The 22990-nt window shown below is 35.8% G+C and overlaps 1 protein-coding gene across 5 annotated transcripts in view; it reads right to left on the reverse strand.

The window, feature by feature from the left end:
- NEXMIF (neurite extension and migration factor) overlaps positions 1 to 22990 on the reverse strand; it is a 188738-nt gene that overhangs the window by 34387 nt on the left and 131361 nt on the right. For 2 of the 5 annotated variants that reach the window (XM_032329588.1, XM_032329585.1), the window contains exon 2: positions 7004 to 7133. The exons of 2 other annotated variants lie outside the window; for them this stretch is intronic. The gene's annotated coding sequence lies outside the window, so the exon portion shown is untranslated. Of the gene's footprint in view, positions 1 to 7003; positions 7134 to 11673; positions 11838 to 22990 lie in introns of all 5 variants that reach the window. One more of the 5 variants, XM_032329587.1, reaches the window with a different exon arrangement.

A 22990-nucleotide genomic window follows, 5' to 3' on the forward strand; every position in this document is an offset into this window, starting at 1 on the left:
ATCTGTGACCTAACATGGTAGCAACAATTATATATACTAGTTAATAAGAAAATCAAAGAAGCACATCAACAATAATACAATAATAGTAGAGATGTTAACACCCTCCTCACTGAAATGGGCAGATTGACCATCTAAGCAAAAGATCAACAAGGAAATAAAGACTTTAAATAACAAGATAACACACTGGAGCAGATGGACATCCCAGATATATTCAGAACATTCCACCCCAAAGCAACAGAATAAACATTCTTCTCCAGTGTACATGGAACATTCTCCAGAATAGATCGCATCCTGGGTCACAAATCAGGTCTCAACCAGTATCAAAAGACTGGGATCATTCCTTGCATATTTTAGGTCATAATGCTCTGAAGCTAGAACTCAATCACAAGAGGAAAGTTGGAAAGAACTCAAATACATGGAAGCTAAAGAGCATCCTACTAAAGAATGAATGGGTCAACCAGGAAATTAAAGAAGAATTTTAAAAATTCATGGAAACAAATGAAAATGAAAACACAACTGTTCAAAATCTTTGGGATTCAGCAAAGGCAGTCCTAAGAGGGAAGTGTACAACACTATAAGCCTTTCTCAAGAAACAAGAAAGATCTCAAATATACAACCTAACTCTATACCTAAAGGAGCTGGAGGAAGAACAACAAATAAAGCCTAACCCCAGCAGAAGAAGAGAAATAATAAAGGTCAGAACAGAAATCAATGCAAATAGAAACCAAAAGAACAGTGGAACAGATCAATGAAACTAGGATCTGGTTCTTCAAAAGAATTAATAAGACTGATAAACCCCTGGCCAGACTTATCAAAAAGAAAAGAGAAAGGACCCAAATTAATAAAATGATGAATGATAGAGGAGAGATCACAACCAACACCAAAGAAATACAAACAATTATAAGAATATAATACGAGAAACTATACACCAGCAAATTTTATAATCTGGAAGAAATGGATGCCTTCCTAGAGACATAAAAACTACCAAAAATGAACCAGGAAGAAATAGAAAACTTAAACAGATCCATCAGCAGTAAGGAGATTGAAGCGGTATCAAAATCTCCCCCAAAACAAGAGCCCAGGGCCAGGCGGCTTCCTAGGGAAATTCTACCAAACATATAAAGAAGAACTAATACCTAGTCTCCTAAAACTTTTCCAAAAATTGGAAATGGAAGAAAAACTTCCACTCATTTTGTGAAGCCAACATTATCTTGACCCCCCAAACCAGACAAAAACCCCTCCAAAAAGAATTACAGACCAATATTCCTGATGGACAGTGATGCAAAAATTCTCACTAAGATACTAGCCAATAGGATCCAACAGTTCATTAAAAGAATTATTCACCATGACCAAGTGGGATTTATTCCTGGGCTGTAAGGCTGGCTCAACATCTGCAAATCTACCAAAGTGATATAATACATTAATAAAGGAAAGAACAAGAACAATATGCTACTCTCAATAGATGCTGAGAAAGTATTTGATGAAGTACAGCACACTTTCTTGATCAAAACTCTTCACAGTGTAGGGATAGAAGATACATAACTCAGTATCATCAAAGCCATCTATGAAAAACCCATCTCACATGAGTATCATTCTCAATGGGGAAAAACTGAGAGCTTTTCCCCTAAGGTCAGGAACATGGCAGGGATGTCCACTATCACCACTGCTATTCAACATAGTACTAGAAGTCCTAGCCTCAGCAGTCAGACAACAAAAAGAAATAAAAGGCATGTGAACCATCAAAGAGGAAGTCAAACTTTCACTTGTTGCAGATGACATGATACTTTATGCAGAAAATCCAAAAGACTCTACTCCAAAACTGTTAGCTCTCATACAGGAATTCAGTAAAGTGTCAGGATATAAAATCAATGCACAGAAATCACTTGCATTTCTATACACCAACAAGAAGACAGAAGAAAGAGAAATTAAGGTGTCAATCCCATTTACAATTACACCCAAAACCATACCTAGGAATAAACCTAACCAAAGAGGAAAAGGATCTGTACTCAGAAAACTATGGAATACTCATGAAAGAGATTGAGGAAGACACAAAGTAATGGAAAAGCATTCCATGCTCATAGACTGGAAAAGGAGATATTATGAAAATGTCTATGATGGGGCTCCTGGGTGGCTCAGTGGGTTAAACCTCTGCCTTCAGCTCAGGTCATGATTCCAGGGTCCTGGGATCGAGCCCCACGTTGGGCTCTTGGCTCTGCAGGGAACCTGCTCCCCCCCGCCCCCACCGCCTGCCTCTCTGCCTACTTGTGATCTCTGTCTGTCAAATAAATAAAATCTTTTAAAGAAAAGAAAATGTCTATGCTACCTAGAGCAATCTATGCATTTAATGTAATACCTACAGAAATACTATGAACGTTTTTCAAGGAAATGGAACAAATACTCCTAAAATTTATATGGAACCAGAAAAGACCCCGAATAGCCAGAGGAATGTTGATAAAGAAAACCAAAGTTGGCACATCACAACTCCAGACTTCACGCTCTATTACAAAGCAGTAATCATCAGGAAAGTATGGTACTGGCAAAAAAACAGACCCATAGGTCAATGGAACAGAATAGAGAGCCGAGAGATGACCCTCAACTCCATGTTGAACTAATCCTTTGACAAAGCAGGAAAGAATATCCAATGGAAAATAGATAGTCTCTTCAACAAATAGTGTTGGGAAAATTGGACAGCCACATGAAGAAGAATGAAACCGGACCATTTCCTTACAGCACACATAAAAATAGACTCAAAATGGATGAAAGACCTCAATGTGAGACAGGAATCCATCAAAATCCTTGAGAAAAACAACTTGGATCAAGCAACTACTTGGACCTCAGCCACAGCAACTTCTTTCTAGAAAATCAGAAAAGGCAAGGGAAGAAAGGGCAAAAATGAACTCTTGGGACTTCATCAAGATCAAAACTTTTGCACAGCAAAGGAAACAGTCAAGAAAACTAAAAGACAACTTACAGAATGGGAGAAGATATTTGCAAATGACATATAAGATAAAGGGCTAGTACCCAAAATCTATAAAGAGCTTATCAAACCCAACACTCAAAGAACAAATAATCCAATCAAGAAATGGGCAGAAGACATGAACAGATACTTCAGCATAGAAGACATCCAAATAGCCAACAGACAATGAAAAGGTGCTCACCATCACTCAGCATCAGGGAAATACAAATCAAAACCACATGAGATACCACCTCACACCAGTCAAACAGCTAAAATTGACCAGTCAGGAAACAACAGGTGTCGGTGAGGATGCAGAGAAAGGGGAACCCTCCTACACTGTTGGTGGGAATACAAACTGGTGCAGCCACTCTGGAAAACAGTATAGAGGTTCCTCAAAAAGTTGAAAACAGAGCTACCTCATGACCCAGCAATCACATTACTGGGTATTAACCCTAAACATGTATGGTACAACTACAAATGTAGTGATCTGAAGGGGCACCTACGCCTGAATGTTTATGGCAGCAATATCTAGAATAGCCAAACTATGGAAAGAACCTAGGTGTCCATCAACAGATGAAATGATAAAGAAACTGTGGTGTGTATATATACACACACACACATACACACACACACACACACACACACTTGTATACATATATACATGTACATATACACATATATACATATGTATACACATATACACATGTATATATACACTTATATACACATATATACATGTATACACACACATGCATGCATGTGCACGCACACACATACACACAATGGAATACAATGCAGCCATCAAAACCCCCCTGAAATCTTGCTATTTGCAATGACATGGATGGAGCTATAGAGTATTATGCTAAAAAAAACAAGTCAATCAGAGAAAGAAAATTATCATATGATCTCTCTGATATGAAGAATTTGAGAGGCAGGGTAGGGGCTCATGGGGGGAAGGGAGGAAAAATGAAACAAGATGGGACCAAGAGGGAGACAAACCATAAAAGACCCTTAATCTCAGGAAACAAACTGAGGGCTTCTGGCAGGGGGTAGGATAGGGTGGCTGGGTGATAGACACTGGGGAGGGTATGTGCTATGGTGAGTGCTGTCAACTGTGTAAGACTGATGATTTACAGACCTGTACTCCTGAAACAAATAATATATTACATTTTAATAAAAAATAAGTACTCACCTAGTAAAAACTCAAGAGCCCAAATGAAAATGATATTTATTAGCAAATAAAAAATTACAAAACATGAAGAAAAAACAAATAGCTACCCATAATATTATCAATGTTAACTTTTTAAATGTATTTCCTATTGAGCTTATTTTTTATTTTTGAACTATAATTGTGACTGTATGTATATTTAATTTGTGTTCTACTTGACAGTTTACCAGAAGCCTTTTTCATGCCATTTAAAAATTTTAATAATCACTATTTTGAGTACTGTGAAATATTAAAAATAAATAAACAAATAAATAAATACACTTATTACTTTAATTTAAATAGCAGTCATAATGAGATATGTATTATTATCTTTGTCAATAGGTAAGGAAATGGAGACTCAGAAAAATTTAAGCAGCTTTTTCAGGCCCAACTAGCTAGTTGGAGGGGAATCAGGATTCAAACCCAGGACTGAGTTACTCCAAGGCTCACAGTCTTTGGTATTTGGTGGGACCATAAAAGTGGACTGACTTACCCCAAGACTGATAGGACAGCTCCAATTGCATAACATGTTTCTCTAAATATTTAAGTTGAATTCTTTATGTATAAACCATCCTTGTAAGAAAAGTAAGAAGGTAAGGAGAGAAGAGATTGCAGTAGATTGCCAATCTGAAGACAATCTGAAACTGAGAGTTAGCATTTGTGTACTTCTGTTGGATCAAGCTTAAAAAAGCAAAACAAAGCCAACACAATAGTGTCACCCAGAAACAAATCTGCATTTAAGAAAGTCATGCATATTATTTTTCCACTGCTAGTTCTAATTAAAGTTAAAGGGTTAAATGAATAGGGTAACAGGACTACAGAAGGCTTTACAATTTAGTAAAATTGCAATACCCATCCTGACACCTGAATGTTACCACACTGCGAATCAGGAAAATAAGTGTCATCATCTCTCTTTATGAATAAGAAAACTGAGGACCAGGGAAGTAATGATATAAAGTTGTTGAGATGGGGCTGGGTGAGTCCTGAAGTCATGAATAGCATCCTTTCTTTAATACATTTTTAAGTAGGGGAGGAAACATGATCAAAGTAATACCTTGATACTAGTCGACTCAGAATGAATCATGAGGTTCAGAACTATAGACTAGAGTAATGCTAGGCAAGGGATCAGGAGGTTCTGGGTTCTAGTCATGGTTTTATCACCTTTATTAATGCATGATACTATAAAATAAAGATAAACATCCCTGTAATTTCTATTTAACAAAACTGTTGGAGACTCAAATGAAAGAAATAATGGATATAAGAGTGCTTAATAGGTCATTAGATATCTTGAAATAAATTAGACCCTTGGTGACCATAAGAGTTAAAGTTAGTTTTTAATAAATATTCTGAGGATCATCCATTCTGTTGACACTTATGGTACATATGAATATTGTTGTGCCAACCTAAAACATTTTTAGTGAAGAAATAAGACAATAACTTACCTGAAAATATGCTCCACGGTTTTCGGATACTTTAGGTACTTTTCTAGAACTAGTTAAGAATAAGATGGATGTGATAGAATTGCTGATTCTTCCCTTATCTGGCTACCTCTTTACTCAACCCAAATTTCCTCTGAACTCTAAGGACCACTAGGATCTTAAAGAAACAGCCTCATTTAAAGGCCAAGATATAAGGAAGAAAGCAGGAACTGTGAGCTTATGAGTCACAGAAGAGAGAAATACAACAAAATGCCTCCATAATGAGGTGGGGTGAAGAAAAAAAAATTGCACACACATTTTGATTGTTTCACAGTGCCAAAAACAGTTTAATTAGCTCTCAATATATACCTAGATAAAAATATTAGTATATACTTAGATCAAATGATAACTATTATGTCTTCCTATGGACTGTAGGCAAGCAGCACCATCTTGGCACCTATGACAAAAGTTTTTTTTGGAAAAAAAGGAGATTGTTATCTTAACCCATGTTTTTATATTCCCCTCTTCCTGCCTTTCCATTTTTGCTCCACCCATTTTTCCAATTTTATTGTCTCAACCAGTTTGTGCTATCATCCACCTCTTCTGCTCACAAAATGTTCCAACATATTTACAACAGTTCTGAAATAATTGTGCCACATTCAGATAGGGTGTTCCCATCTCTGCCCTACTCTACAGTTTGTCTGAATTTGTGCTTTGTCTTTGTTTTTGCCAGGATGCCTGGACTTGAAAGGGTGACAGCACCATTATAAAGACAGGGTCCAATATGTAATCAAATAATTAATAATTCAGAACCCCTACTGAGACTATCTAATAAAAGTTTCCATTTACAAACACAGCATAGAATCAGTTTAGAGCCAGTCATTTTGCTAATGCCTTGCTCATTACTGAGTTTTCTCTGCCAGGGAAGTAGTCTTGAATTCTTGGAATGTGAAGAACTGAGAGTAAGGAACTGGAGTTTTCCAATCAATGGGTATGGAAAATTGAAAATTTTTCAGGGTGGTTAAAATGACAGAATATGTTGCTATTTCTTCCTCTGCCTCCAACTTGAATATACTAGGGCTCAATGCTGTCACCTCAGGGTGGCAGCTCTAGCAGTTGACACTATCTAAAATTTCTAGAGTCACCCAGGTGTTACCCAGACACTTTGGAGTGATAAGACAATATTGTGATTCAATTCCGTTTTGATGAGTGGCCACAGTAGGCTCAGCATTGTATTATTTACTTAAGTTACTGAGGAGAATTGGGTGGTACCCTAGAGCTCATCATTTCTAAACACTTAATTTCATATAAGTGATTTCTTTGGTATTTTCCATACAATTTATTTATACTAAAAATCACATTTATATATTTAACTATAAAAGTGATCAAGGACAAGTGGGCAAGATGTGTAGAGTACTTTACCTGGAAAAGGCCTGGTGACCTTTGCACTCCCTTAGATAAAATCCTGGCCCTGTTGAACAGAGAAGGAAACTCATCCGAGCAGAAGGGGAATTTCTCTCAAAATATGAGCATGCCATCATTGCTCCATGTACTGCAAATAAAAGGAGAGTGTTCATGTGTCTGATATGCATGAACAGGTGCCATAGACAGCTCTTGCAGGTGAATGGCAATAAACAGCTCTCACTGTCAACACCTCTCATATGATATCTTTCATTCTCTTTTGAGGTCTGCCAAATGAAGTCACACCGTAGTTAAGATTCATGAGGAAATACGGGGATGTAGATTTTGAACCAATTAAACTGGAGTCACATAACCCTTAGACATGGGCTCACTTTATTCCTAGAGAGTAGGATTACCTTGTATTACAATAAATAAGCCAATTTTTAAGGGTAAAATAAAGTATTTCCAGGAACAAGTTATACATTGGATTTACTAGCTGCTGACCATTACTCCAATATAATCTCAATCGAATTGTAGACAGATATGTGAACTGAAAGCCAGACTAGTATTTAAGCAGCTGCCGATGCAACTGGGTTAAACTCTAAACATTAGCAACTACTTAAACAGCTAGCTAGGGAAAACTTTTGCTACCTTTAGATGAATGTAAGTCCCAACACTAAGCTAAGCTATCACCTCATGATGTCTAATGATAAGGTTATTAACATTTATGCATCACTTACTATGTACTAGAAGCATTATATTGATTTGTATTTAACCCTTTAAAAAGCCCTGTAAAGTAGGTAGGAATTAGCATTGCTATTTTATAAATGAGAAAACTAAATATTCTCAGAGTTTAAGTAACTTGCTAAAAATCACACAGCCTTATTACCATCATTCTAGGTCAATATGTTCAGGTTACATGCAGAAATTTTGATAAAAGAGACGTTTCTGTGTGTGTGTTTGCGTGTGCATGTGTGTGTGTAAAAGGGAACAGTAGTTTCATGAGCAACTACAGAGTAGGGAATATAGTCAATAATATTGTAATAACTATGTATAATAACAGACAGTAACTACACTTATTGTGGTGAGCATCTCATAATGTATATAATTGTTAAATCACTATGTTGCACACACAAAACTAACACAGTATGTCAACCGTACTTCAATTTTTTTTTTAAAAAAAGAACAAATTGCTGCTTTAATATTTTTCTCTTATCTTCATATAACTTCCACTTCCTTTACAGTCTTTTTGTGCTAATATTTTGTTCATTTCTGGCACTTTCTTAATTTCTCCTGAGAGACAATAGAGACCTTCATTTTAATTCAGCCATAATAACATAAATGCTAGACCCACCAGCTCTGGGAATGCCTAGAGAAGAGAAATTCTTGCACATGCTTGCTGCTGAAACCAGGTCAGGTGTAGAAGCCATTCACTGATTCAACTCTGGGAACCCACCACATTTTTTCTTTGAAAAAAATTTGAATATAGTTGACACACAATTTTACAAAATAGTGATTCAACTTGTCCTTATGGTATGCTCACAAGTGTAGCTACCATCAGTCACCACAAAATGCTATTAAAATTTCATTGAAAATATTCCTTAAGTATCTTTCAACCTCATGATTTATTTATTCTGTAACTGGAAGCCTGTATTTCCCACTCCACCTCACCTATTTTTTCTAACTCCCCATTCCCATCCTCCTGGCAACCATCAGTTTGTTCTCTGCTTATTGGTCTAATTCTGCTTTTTGTTTGTTTACTCATTTGATTTTTTTTTTTTTTAGATTTCACATATGAGTGAACTCATATAGTATTTATCTTTCTCAGTCTGACTTACCTTGCTTAGCATAATACCCTCTAGGTCCATTCAAGTTATCACAAATGGCAAGAACTCATCCTTATTAATGGCTGCATACTATTCCATTGTAGATACATATATAAACCTTGTATCCCTATCTATTAATCTATCAATGGACACTTAGGTTTCCTCTACATATGCATATTACAAATAATGCTGCAATAAACATGGGGATATATATGATCTTTTTGAATTTGTGTTTTTGTTTCCTTTGGGTAAATACCCAGTTGTAGAATTATTGGATCATATGGTTGTTCTACTTAATTTTTTTTTAATAATTTTTTTGTATAAACATATATTTTTATCCCCAGGGATACAGGTCTGTGAATCACCAGGTTTACACACTTCACAGCACTCACCAAAGCACATACCCTCCCCAATGTCCATAATCCCACCCCCTTCTCCCTAATTTTTTGAGGACTCTCCATACTGTTTTCTATAGTGACTCTACCAGTTTACATTTCTACCAACAATGCATGAAAGTTTCTTTTTCTGTACATAATTGCCAACACTGATTATTTCTTTTTTTTTAAACACTACTTATTTCTTATCTTTTTGATTTAGCCATTCTGACAGGTTAAAGGTGATATCTCATTGTGGTTTTGATCTTCATTTCCCTGATGATTGGTGAGGTTGAAATATTTTCATATATCTGCTGGCCATCTGCATGTCTTCTTTAGAAAAAAGTCAATACAGGTCTTCTGCCCATTTATTAATCATATTATTTCTTGTGTTGAGTTGTATAAGTTCTTTCTTTATTTTGGATATTAATCCTTTATTGGATATATAATTTGCAAATATCTTCTCCCAATCAGTAGGCTTTTTGTTTTGTTGATGATTTCCTTTGCTGTACAAAAATCTCTTTATTTTGACATAGTCCCAATAGCTTACTTTATTATTGGTATTATTTTTTATTTTAATTCCAGCATAGTTAACATGCAATGTTATATTAATTTCAGGTGTACAGTATAGTGATTCAACAATTCCATGTATAACTCAGTGATTATCAAGATAAATGTACTCCTAATCCCCTTCACCCCCTCCACCCACCCAACTCCCCTCCAGTAACCATCTGTTTGTTCTCTACAGTTAAGACTTTGTTTTTGCTTTGTCTCTTTTTTCCCTTTGTTCTGTTTTCCTTTTTTTAAGTTTTTATTTTAATTCCAGTTAGTTAACATACAGTGTAATATTAGTTTTAGATGTGTGAGTGGTTCAATAATTTCATACATCACCCAGTACTCATCGTGGTAAGTGCAATCCTTACTCCCCATCACCCATTTCACCCAACCTCTCATCCCCTGCCCCTCTAATAATCATCAATTTGTTCTCTATAATTAAGAGTTTGCTTCTTATATTTGCAAATGACATATCAGATAAAGGGCTAGTATCCAGCATCTACAAAGAATTAATCAAAATCAACATCCCAAAATTAAATAATCCAGTTAAGAAATGGGCAGAAGACATCAAGAGACATTTTTCCAAAGAAGACATACAAATGGCTAACAGACGCATGAAAAAATGCTCGTTACTCATCATCAGGAAAATACAAATCAAAATCACAAAGAGATACCACCACACAACAGTCAATATGATTAAAAGTAACAGCTCAGGAAATAATAGATGTTGGTGAGGATGTGGAGAAAGGGAAACCGTTTTGCACTGTTGGTGGGAATGCAAAATAGAACAGTCACTCTGGAAAACAGTATGGAGGTTTCTCAAAAAGTTAAAAATAGTACTATCCTATGATCCAGAAATTGCACTACTAGATATTTACCCAAAGGATACAAAACTATAGATTTAAAGGGGTACATACACCCCAATTTTTAAAGGAGCAGTATCTATAATAGCCAAACTGTGGAAAGAGCACAGATATCTAAAAAAAAGATGAAAGGATAAAGAAGTGGTATGAAAGCATAAAGAAGTGATATATATATATATATATATATATGAAATATTACTTAGCCATCAAAAATGAACAAAATCTTGCCACTTGCAATGACATGGATAGAACTAGATTGCATTATGCTAATCAATAATATTATATTAATAACATAATATTATATATAATATAATAAATACTATTTCATATATATGAAATATATGAAATATTACTCAGCCATCAAAAATGAACAAAATCGTGCCACTTGCAATGATATGGATGGAACTAGATTGTATTATGCTAAGCAAAATAAGTCAGTCAGAGAAAGACAAACACCTATGACTTAACTTATATATGGAATTTAAGAAACAAAGCAGATGAAAATAGGAGAAGGGGCAGAAAAATAAAATAAAAACAGAGAGGGAGGCAAATCATAAGAGACCCTTAACTACAGGGAGAAAACTGAGGGTTGCTGGAGGAGTGGTGGGTGGGTAATGGGCATTAAGGAGGGCACTTGTTGGGAAGAGCACTGGGTGTTATATGTAAGTGATGAATCACTAAATTCTACTCCTGTAACAAATACTAAACTATATGTTAACTAAGTTGAATTAAAAAAAAAAGCCTGCAGGTGCCTGGGTGGCTCCGTTAAACATTGGACTCTTGGTTTTGACTCATTGTGATCTCAGGGTTGTGGAATCAAGCCCTTCATGTGGCTCTGCATTCAGTGCAGTCTCCTTGTCTCTCGCCCTCTCCCCTATCCTGGATTCTCCCCACACTTACACTCTCTCTTAAAAAATAAATAAATAAATAAAATCTTTTTAAAAAAGAGTCTGCTTCTTAGTTTCTCTTTCTCTCCTTATTTCTCCTTTGCTTGTTTGTTTTGTTTCTTAAATTTCACATATGAGTGCAATCATAAGGTATTTGTCTTTCTCTGACTGACTTATTTCACTTACCAGTATAGTGGTTAGCTCCATCCATGTTGTTGCAAATGGCAGGATTTCATCCTCTTTTATGGCTTATTAATAATCCATTGAATATATATTCCACTTCTACTTCATCCATACAACTGTTGATGGACACATGGACTGCTTCCATAATTTGGCTATTGTAAGTACCACTGCAAAAAAATAGGGGTGCAAATACCTTTCCAATTTAGTGTTCTCATATTCTTGGCATAAATGAGTACCCAGTAATGTGATTATGGACCATATGGTAGTTCTATATTTAAAAAAGAGATGAATTTAATATATAATTTAATAAATTTTGAGGAAACTCCATACTGTCTTCCACAGTGGCTGCCCCAGTTTGCATTCCCACCAAGAGTGCATGAGTGTTCCTTTTTCTCCACATCCTCACCAACACTTATTGTTTCTTGTATTTTTTTTTTAGTTACTCTGACAGGTGTGAGGTGATATCTCTTCATGGTTTTGAATTGAATTTCCTTGATGATGAGTGTTGCTGAGAATCTTTTCATGTGTCTGTTGGCCATCTGTATGTATTCTTTGGAGAAATGTCTGTTCGTGTCTTCTGTTCACTTTTAAACTGGATTATTTGAGTTTTTTTTTTCATGTAGAGTTATATCAGTTCTTTAAATATTTTGGATACTAACCCTTTATAAGATATGACAATTGAAAGTATCATCTCCTATTCAGTAGGTTCTCTTTCAGTTTTGTTGATTATTTCCTTTACTGTGCAGAAGCTTTTTATTTTGATATAGTCTCAATATTCTTGATTTCACTTGTCTCAGGAGACATATCTAGAAAAAGGTTGCTAAAGCTGATATCAGAGAAATTACTGCCTATGTTCTCTTCTAGGATTTTTATGGTTTCAAGTCTCACATTTAGATCTTTAATCCATTGTCAGTTTATTTTTCTGTATGGTGTTAGAAAGTGTCATTCTTTTGCAGGAAGCTCTCCACTTTTTCCAGCACCATTTACTGAAGAAACTTTTTTACCCCATTGTATAGTCTTGCCTCCATAGATTAATGGACCTTGTAACTGTGAGTTTATTTCTGAACTCTGTATTCTCTTTCATTGTTCTATATGTTTATTTTTGTGCTAGTACTATACTGTTTTGATTACTACAGCTTTGTAGCATATTTTGAAATCAAGAATTGTAATTCTTCAGCTTTTTTTTTTGACCTTGTAACTTTCTGTTTTAGTTACAGTTAGTTAACATAGAATGGTATATTAGTTTCAGGTGCATGATAGAGTGATTCAACAACACCGTATGTCATCCAGTGCTCTTCATGACAAGTGTACTCCTTAATCCCATCACCTATTTCACCCATTCCCCCATCCCCTTCTCTACTGGAGCCATCAGCATTTTCTCTATAGTTAAGAATGTGGTTTGAAAAAAAAAAGAATGTAGTTTGATTTTGCCTTTTCACTACATTTTCCGACACATATTTTTTTAAGTTTTTATTTAAATTCTAGTTAGTTAACATACAGTGTAGCATTAGCTTCAGGAGTACAATCTAGTGACCCAACAATTCCATATAACACCCAGTGCTCATCACAAGCATGATTCTTAATACCCATCACCAATTTGACCTATTCCCCCACCCTCCCTCTGGTCACCATCAGCTTGTCCTCCACACTTAAGAGTCTGTTTCTTGGTTTGTACCTCTCTCTCTTTTTTTCCCCACTTTGCTCATTGGCTTTGTTTCCAAACTTCCACATATGAGTGAAGTAATATGTTGTCTGTCTTTCTCTGACTGACTTATTTCACTTGGCATAGTATTCTCTAGCACCATCCATGTTATTGCGAATGGCAAGATTTCATTCTTTTTATATGGCTGTGTGATATTCCACTGTGTGTGTGTGTGTGTGCGTGCACACGTTCACGTGTGTGTGTGTGTGTGTGAGACACACACTACATCTTTATCCATTCATTAGTTGATGGACCTTTGGACTCTTTCCATAATTTGGTTATTGTCAGAAGATTTTTAATTTGATGAAGTCCCAATAGTTTCTTTTTGTTTTTGTTTCCCTTGTTTCAAGAGACATATCTAGAAAATAGTTGCTATGGCCAATGTCAAAGGGGTTACTGCCTGTGTTCTCTTCTAAGAGGTTTATAGTTTAAGGTCTCACATTTAGGTCTTTTCATCCATTTTGAATTTAGTTTTCTGTATGGTGTAACAAAGTCATCCAATTTCACTCTTTTGCACGTAGCTGTCCAGTTTCCCCAACATTTTGTTAAGGAGACTGGCTTTTTTTCCCATTGGGTATTCTTTCCTGCTTTGTTGAAGATTAATTGTCCATATAGTTGTGGGTTTATTTCCAGGATTTCTATTCTGTTCCATTGATCGTTGTCTATTTTGGTGCTAGTAACACTATTTCGATTATCACAGCTTTGCAACATAACTTAAATTCTGGAATTGTGATGCCTCCAGCTTTGCTTTTTTTTTTTTTTTCTCTCAAGCTTGCTTTGGCTATTCAGGGTCTTTTGGGGTTTTACACTAATTCTAGCTCTGTGAAAAACTCTGTAGCTATTTTGATAGGGATTGCATTAAATGTGTAGATTCCTTTGTTAGTATAGACATGTTAATAATATTTTTTCTTCCAATCTATAAGCATGGAACGTCTTTCCATTTTTTTGTGTGTCATATTCAGTTTCATTCATCAGTGTTTTATAGTTTCAGAGTACAGGCTTTCACCTTTTAGGTTGGTTTATTCCTAGTTACCTTATTGTTTTTGATGCAATTATAAATGTGATTTATTCTTTAATTGCTCTCTCTGCTGCTTCATTATTGGTGTATAGAAGTGCCATAGATTTCTGTATGTTGATTTTATATCTTGCAACTTTACTGAATTCATGTATCGTTTCTAGCAGGTTTTGGTAGATATCTTTTGGGTTTTCTATGTAGAGTATCATGTCATCCGAAAATAGTGAAAGTTTGACTTCTTCCTTGCTGATTAGGATTTTTGTCCTTTTTGTTGTCCAATTGCTATTTCTCTGCCTTCCAGTACTATCTAAAATAATAGTGGTGAGAGTGGACATCCCTACCATATTCCTGACTGTAGAAGAAAAGCTTTCAGTTTTTCCAAATTGAGGATTATAATTGCTTCCAGTTTTTCATAGATGACTCTTTTTTATGTTGAAGTATGTCCCTTTTAACCTATTTTACTGTGGGTTTTTATCATGAATGAATGTTGTACTTTGTCAAATGCTTTCCCTGCATCTATTAAAATGATGATATAGTTCTTATCCTTTCTTTCATTAATGTGGTGTATCACCTTCATTGATTTGTGAATACTGAACCACCCTTGAAACCTAGGAATAAATCCCAGTTGATTGTAGTGAAAGATTCTTTGAACGTACTGCTGGATTTGGTTTGTTAGTATTTTATTGAGGATTTTTGTACCCATGTTCATCAAGGATATAGCCTGTAGTTTTATTTTAGTGGAGTCTTTACCTGATTTACGTATCAGGGTAATGCTGGCCTTATAGAATCAATTTGGAAGTTTTCCTTCCTTTTCAAATTTTTTTTAAATAAACTGGAAAGAATAGATACTAGTTCTTCTTAAAATATTTGATAGAATTCACCTGTGAGGACATGTGGCCCTGGACTTTTTATTGGGAGATTTAAAAAAAAATTACTAATTCAATTTCTTTGCTGGTTATTGTCTGTTCAAGTTTTCTATTTCTTCCTGTTTCAGTTTTGGCTTTTTATATGTTTCTAGGGATTTATCCATTTCTTCCAGGTTGTCCAATTTGTTGGCATATGGTTTTTCATAATATTCTCTTATAATTGTGTATATTTCTGTGGCGTTGGTTGTTAATTTCTCCTCTCTCATTTGTGATTTTATTAACTTGGCTGCTTTCCCTTTTCTTTTTGATAAGTCTGGCTATGCATTTATCAATTTTATTAATGTTTTCAAAGAACAATCTCCTGGTTTCACTGATCTGTTCTATTTTTATTCCTCAGGTTTTATATCATTTATTTCTGCTCTAGTCTTTATTATTTGCTTCCTCCTGCTGGGCATAGGCTTCATTTGTTGCTCTTTTTCTAAGTTTATTAGGTGTAAGGTTAGGTTGTTTATTTGAGCTTTTTCTTGCTTTTTGAGGTGGGCTTGTGTTGCTATATACTTCCCTCTTAGGACCCCTTTTGCTGTAAGATTTTGCATGAGATTTTGTACTGTTATGTTTTCATTTTGTTTTGTTTACATTTTTTAATTTCTTCTTTGATTTCCTCATTTATGCTTCATTGTTTAATAGCATGTTGTTTAACTTCCATGTATTTGTGGTCTTTCCAATTTTTTTCTTTCAGTTGACTTCAAGTTTCATAGCCTGTGGTCAAAAAAGATGCATGGTAGGTTTGAATATTTTTGTATTTGTTGAGGCCAGTTTTGTGACCTGATATGTGATCTTTTCTCAAGAATGTCCCATCTACACTTGAAAAGAACGTGTATTCTGCTGTTTTAGGATGAAATGTTCTGAATATTTCGGTTAAGTCCATCTGGTCCAGTGTGTCATCAAAGCCATTATTTCCTTGTTGATTTTCTGTCTAGGCGATCTATCCATTGATTTAAATGGAGTGTTAAAGTCCCCTGCTATTATTGCATTATTATCAATTAGTTCCTTTATATTTGTTATTGTTTTATATATTTGGTTGCTTCCATGTTGGGTGCATCCTTCTTTGCAATTGTTAGACCTTCTTGTTGAATTATCCCCTTTATTGTTACAAAGTGTCCTTCTTTGTTTCTTTTTACAGTCTTTGTTTTAAAGTCTATTATGTCTAATGCAAGTATTCCTACCCTGGCTTTCTTTTGACATCCATTTGCATGATAAATATTTCTCCATCCCCTCACTTTTAATCTGCAGGTGTTTAGGTCTAAAGTGAGTCTCTTGTAGACAATACATAGAGGGGTCTGATGTTTTATTAATCCATTCTGACACCCTATATTTTTTGATTGGAGTGTTGAGTCCATTTATATTCAAAGCAATTATTGATAGATATGTACTTAGTGCCATCCTTGTACTTGTTTTGTCATTGTTTCTGGAGATTTTCTCTGATTCTTTCTTTTCTTTGTCACTTTTTGTCTGTCCTGCACGCTCAAAGAGTCTCCTTTGATATTTCTTGCAGGGTTGGTCTAATGGAACTCTTGTAGTTGTTTTGTTTTTGTTTTTGTTTTTGTTTGCCTGGGAAAGTCTTTATCTCTACTTCTATTCTGAATGATAACTTTGCTGCATAGAGTACTCTTGGCTGCAGATTTTCCTATTCAGCACGTTGAATATACCATGCCATTCACTTCTGGTCTGCCAAGTTTCTGTTGAGATATCTCTACCTGGTCTTATGGGTCTTCCCTGTAAGTAAAGGACTTCTTTTCTCTTACTGCTTTTAAGATTTTTCTTTGTCACTATGTTTTGCAAGTTTAATTACAATATGTGTTGGTGTTGGCCTGCTTTTGTTGATTTTCATGGGAATTCTCTGTTCTTCTTGGATGGATGTTTGTTTCTTTCCCTGGATTAGAGGAGTTTTCAGCTGTTGTTTCTTCAAATATATTTTCTGCCTTCTTTTCTCTCTTCATCTTCTGGGACTCCTATAATAGGAATGTTACTAGGTTTGATAGAATCACTGAGTCCCTTAAGTTAATTCTCCTGTTCCATAATTCTTTGTCTCTTTTGTTCAGTTTTATTATTTTACATTATTTTGTTTTCTATATCATTAATGTATTCCTCTGCTTCTTTCAGTCTGCTGTTCATTGCATTCAGCCTGTTTCTAATCTCATTATATTCTTCATCTCTGATTGACTCTTTTTTAACTCTTTTATCTGTGTGGGAAGGGTCTCATTGATGACTTCTATTCTTTTCTCAAGCCCAGTGAGTATCCTTACAATTGTTACTTGAAATTTTCCATCAGCCATTCTACTTATATCTCTTTCACTTAGATCTCTGGCTATAGCCTTTTCTGTTCTTTCATCTGGGACAAATTTTCCTGTCCACTCATTTTGTCTAGGTCTCTGTGTCTGTTCCTCTGTGTTAGGAAAGTCAGTCATGTGTCCTGTTTTTGAGAGTAATGGCCTTATGAAGAAGAGGTTCTATAGTGCCCTGCTGGTGTGTAATGACCCCTGTTCCCCAGGGCCTGCTGTTTCAGGGAGTGTCTTACCTGGGTTCTGCAGGTGTTTCAGGGAGTGTCTTAAATGTGTTCTGCATGTACTCTGCTTTTGTGTCCTGGTTGCTTTATCCTTCAGGCCAGTCAACTGCACAGGCTCTCTTTGTCTGTTGTGGGCAGTGTTTGTTCCCTGTCTTAAATGTGGCAAGTTTTAACTATGTTTGCTCTGGTCTGCTTATGAAATGAGTATTATTGCCACTTCTGCTGGAAGTGGAGCCTTGTAAAATGCCTGACTTGGGATATGTATTTTGGACAGAGTTTTGGACTGGTCTTGTGGGAGAGGGATCCCACTGTACTGGGACTAAGGCAACTGTGACTGGTAAGGGTGGTTCCACCAGAGAAAAGGGGTGGGGTTTGGTTTAATTAAACAAGTTAGGCAACCAGAGCCTGTGCTGCACTAGTTCCTGTGCTTATGGTGAGGAGTGGGGAGGATTTGGTGCCAGCCAGTTCCTTTGTTCCTAGAGAGATCTTTCTCTGAACAATGCCTGTCTGCAACATACTATAACATGAACAAATAACCACTTTGTGTCCCAGGCACTATTCAGATTGCTGTTTCCATGCTGTATGTCTGTGGCCTGTTCCTCCTGCCTTCTCTCCAAGAGCAGCCCAATGCCCTCTGGCCTGCATCCAAGCCAAGTCCATTGACCTTTAGAACTCCAGGCTTTAAGCCCACTGGTTTTAAGAACTCAGGAAATTCATCTCCTCTCACTTTCCAAGCCAATTGCTATGGGGATTCCCCTTCCCTCTGAGGGCTCCCCTGAGAGCTTGTCTGTCTCTTGTCCTTCTTCTCGACGATGGCTCCCTCCCCACCACAATACTCATTATCCATTTCTCTCCTAATTGTATCTCCACACTTCCTATCTTCAGTGTGGACTCTTCTCTACCTTTAGTTGTGGTGTTTGTTCTTCCAGTCTTCAGGTCTCTTTCTGGGGTATTTAGGATGATTGATAGTTATCTAGTTGTACTTGTGAGATAATGCAAGCCTAGGGTCTTCCTACTCTACTTCCATCTCCTCCTCTACAGTCTTTGTATTAAAGTCTATTTGTCTGGTATAAGTATTGTTACCTTGACTTTTTTTTTACACTTTCATTTGCATAGTAATTTTTTTTTCCATTCCTTGACTTTTAGTCTGTCTTTCTCTTTAAGTTTGTGGTGAGTGTCTTTTAGATAGCATATAGATGGGTATTATTTTTTTAATCCATTGCAATTCTCTATACCTTTTTATTGGTCATTTAATCCATTTACATTTAAAGTAATTATTGAAAAAAATAATTATTGATAGGTGTATACTTATTGCCTTTTTGTTAATTGTTTTCCAGTTATTTTTGTAGTTCTTCTCTGTTCCTTTCTCCTCTTTCTTTTTGATTTATGTAGTTTTTCTGTAGTGTTATGTTTGCCTTTATTAATTTTTTTATCTATTATACATTTGCTTTTATGGTTGCCACAAGGTTCATATATAATGTCCCAAATGTATAGCAGTCTTAATTAAGTGATGGTCATTTAAGTTCAAATTCGAACACAACAACAACAACCCTTTTTACTCCCTTTTCCACTTTTATGTCTATGCATATGCTATCATATTTTATATCTTTTTGTTCTTAATCTTCTCATGTATAAATATGGACATTTCTTTTCCACTTCAGTCCCCTTAACATTTCTTATAAGGCTGGTTTAGTAGTCATAAACTCCTTTAATTTTTGTTTTTCAGGAAAGTCTTTATTCCTTGTTTTTTTAAATTGTGTTCTGTTAGTTACCATAAAATACATCATTGGGGGCACCTGGGTGGCTCAGTGGGTTAAAACCTCTGCCTTCAGTTCAGGTCATGATCTCAAGGTCCTGGGATTGAGCCCCACATTGGGTTCTCTGCTCAGCAGGGAGCCTGCTTCCCCCTCTCTTTCTGCCTGCCTCTCTGCCTACTTGTGATCTCTCTCTGTGTGTCAAATAAATAAATAAAATATTTTTAAAAAATCATTCGTTTTTGATATAGTGTTCCAAGATTGATTATTTGCCTATAACACCCAGTGCTCCATGCAATACATGCCCTCCTTAATACCCACCACCAGGCTCACCCGTCTCTCTACTCCTCTCCCCTCTAAAACCCTCAGTTTGTTTCTCGGAGTCCACAGTCTATCATGCTTCATCTTCCCCTCTGATTTCCCCCACTTCACTTTTCCTTTTCCCCTCCTAATATCCTCCATATTATTCCTTATGTTCCACAAGTAACTGACCTCTCTGTTTGACTTATTTCAGTCAGCATTATCTTCTCCAGTCCAATCCATGGTGATGCAACAGTTAGGTTCATCCTTTCTGATGTCTGAGTAATACTCCATTGTATATATGGACCACATCTTTATCCATTCTTCTGTGGAAGGGCATCTTGTCTCTTTCCACAGTCTGGCTATTATGGACATTGTTGCTATGAACATTGGAGTACACATCTCTCTTTTAATTCTGATTGATAATTTTGCCAGGCCAAATATCTTTGGTTGTTAGTTTTTGTGTTTTTTTTTTCTTTTCTGCATTTTGAATATATCATCCCACTCCCTTCTGGCCGCAATGTTTCTGCTGAAAAATCAGCTGATAGCCTTATAGGATGGCCTTGTATGTAAACTTTTGGTTTTTCTCTTGTTGCTTTTAAAATTTTCTCTTTCTCTTTAACCTTTGACATTTTAATTATTGTGTGTCATGGTGTAGACATCTATGAGTTCATCTTGTTTGGAACTCTGTGCTTCTTGAATCTGGATGTCTATTTCCTTTACTAGGTTAGAGATGTTTTCAGCTATTATTCCTTCAAATGAATTTTTGGTGCCTTTATTTCTCCTTCTCTTCTGGTACCTTAATAATGTGAATGTCTGTTTGCTTGATGTTGTCTAAGAAATCCCTTAATGTACGCTAATTCAATTTTTTTCTTTCTTTTTGTTATTTGGCTTGGGTGTTTTGCACTACGTTGTCTTCAGTATCACTGACACATTCCTCTGCATCTGATGATCTACTTTTGGGGAACCCACTACACTTTAAGCCTATAAACAATTTAATATTATTTGTTTCTGACAGAAATGTTTTTTCATAAAAATCACTGATGCCAGAGTTCTGACTGATTAAATAAAATGTCCTCTGACCTTCTGACCCCCTTTGTCCTTGTTTTCTTTTCTTTAGCCACATCTTGTTTTCCATAGTCCTCCTCCATGCCTACCACAACATCCTACAAGGGGAACCAATAAATGAGCTTTTGGTAGTAGGTGTCTGTCTATAGTTAAACTTGCTCATTGCTTCCTAACACACTATTCTTTTTTCAGTGTCCTGGCTCAGGAGCTCACAATGAATCATCACTGTGAATCATACCAAATCCAGTCTCCTCTACAAGGCTTTCAAGGACTCCTATAATCTGACTCCACCGTATCTCAGCAGCCCTACCTAGCACCATGCACATCACTTGACATGCTTACTATCCTAACAGGCAAGGTTTCCTTGCCTTCTTCTTTGCCTCTCTAAACTCTACCTCCCAAAGCCTAACCCACAAAAGAAAAAAACCTTATTTTTCCTATATTTTGTGGACCCAAACAGAATCTGAGCTCCTGGAAAGTAGGCTTTCAGGATTTTACATCTACCACCCATCATGCCCCTAGCAGAACTGAACATGCAACAAGGAATCAGTAAACTCTTATTTCTTTATTCTCCCAAAGTATTTCCTTTGAATAATTGAGAACACAGATTTACACAGTTCACACTTTGAAATGGCTGAAAGAGTACAGATTCAGTTTTTATCTAAGTTTTTAATATTTTACTAATTGCTTTTAATGTACTTTCTCCACTAGTATGAGTTGCTTTAATTACTCCTGGGTATTCGTTTGGGAATTTCACCAAGAACCAATGGAAAATGAACTATATTCAAGTGATGTAATGGCTCTTGGCCTTTTTTATCAAACACAGATAATGACTGGACTTCTCTCTTTCCTAATATTAACTTTAATCAAAGTGTCCAAATGAGCTGAAACTAAGCAAACCTGGGTCTGTAAAATGGGCTTGGAATGACACAACATAATCTGTTTGGAAGCACAGTCCACAGATGTGACAAAATTTTGTGCTCTTTGATATTTCTTGACTAATATGATAAAGCCACTTTACATTTTTCACAGTTCATATCTATTATTCTATTTGATCTGTAATAAAACTGTAAAGAAAGTATTATGTGTCTTTTGTGTAAGGTGAAACAAATTCATAATCAGAGAAATTAAGAAAACTACCCAAGGCCTCAAAGCTAGGAAGTGGTAGAAGAAAAACCTAAATCTGAAGAATAGAGAAATTGAACAGGAAAGGTAGGGTACAGCACAGTGGAGACCCTAAGGATTCAACAGAACATCTACTCTGTGCTAGGTACTGTTAGATGATACAAACATTAATCATAATCCTTACCTTAAAGGCACATAAATGTGTGAGAAATATATGTAAAGCCTAGATAACTGTTAGTTAAAAGAAAACTAAGTCTAAAGTGCAGTCTTCAAACCTATGCCTCTTCTATTATTCCACATTATCTCCCACATTTCTGTTGCAAAGGCTCAAATCCTACTAACCACCTTCTGTCTCTTCTCCCTTTAGCTTTCAGAGCCTGCCTTTTGGAAGAGTTAAGAAAGATTTTGATGAAGCTCCATGGCTCTTCATATAAAGGATAAGAGCATATTTGTTGGAAAGAAATATTAGGATGGGTTGCTATGATGTTTTGCAAAGAAAACCAAAACCAGGAGGTTAGGGATATGAAGAGATGAGAGTAGGATGTTTGTATTTATATCCATTGTCAAATATGCACTTTGTATCAAAAAACAAACCATAAGAAGTATGCTTCAGAGGAGGTAGAAGAAGAGTAGAGGAAAAGAGAAGTAAGGGAGGAAAAGAGGGAGGAAGAACCCACAGACTTGGTTTATATGGAATTTATATTAAGATTTATCCTCTCATCTTATATATAATTAATGAATCATTGAACACTGCAATAAAAACTTACAATGTACTATATGCTGACAAACTAAATTTTAAAAAATAAATTAAATAAATAAAAAAGATTTATCTTCTTAGCAGGTGTGATGGAGTTTTGTTAGTGGAAGCCATTGGGTTTTTGATACTTGCTAGTCTTGAGGACAGGTTAGTAATAGACTGGTTAA

The sequence above is a fragment of the Mustela erminea genome, chromosome X (genome assembly GCF_009829155.1).
Source record: "Mustela erminea isolate mMusErm1 chromosome X, mMusErm1.Pri, whole genome shotgun sequence".
NCBI classification, from domain to species: domain Eukaryota; kingdom Metazoa; phylum Chordata; class Mammalia; order Carnivora; family Mustelidae; genus Mustela; species Mustela erminea.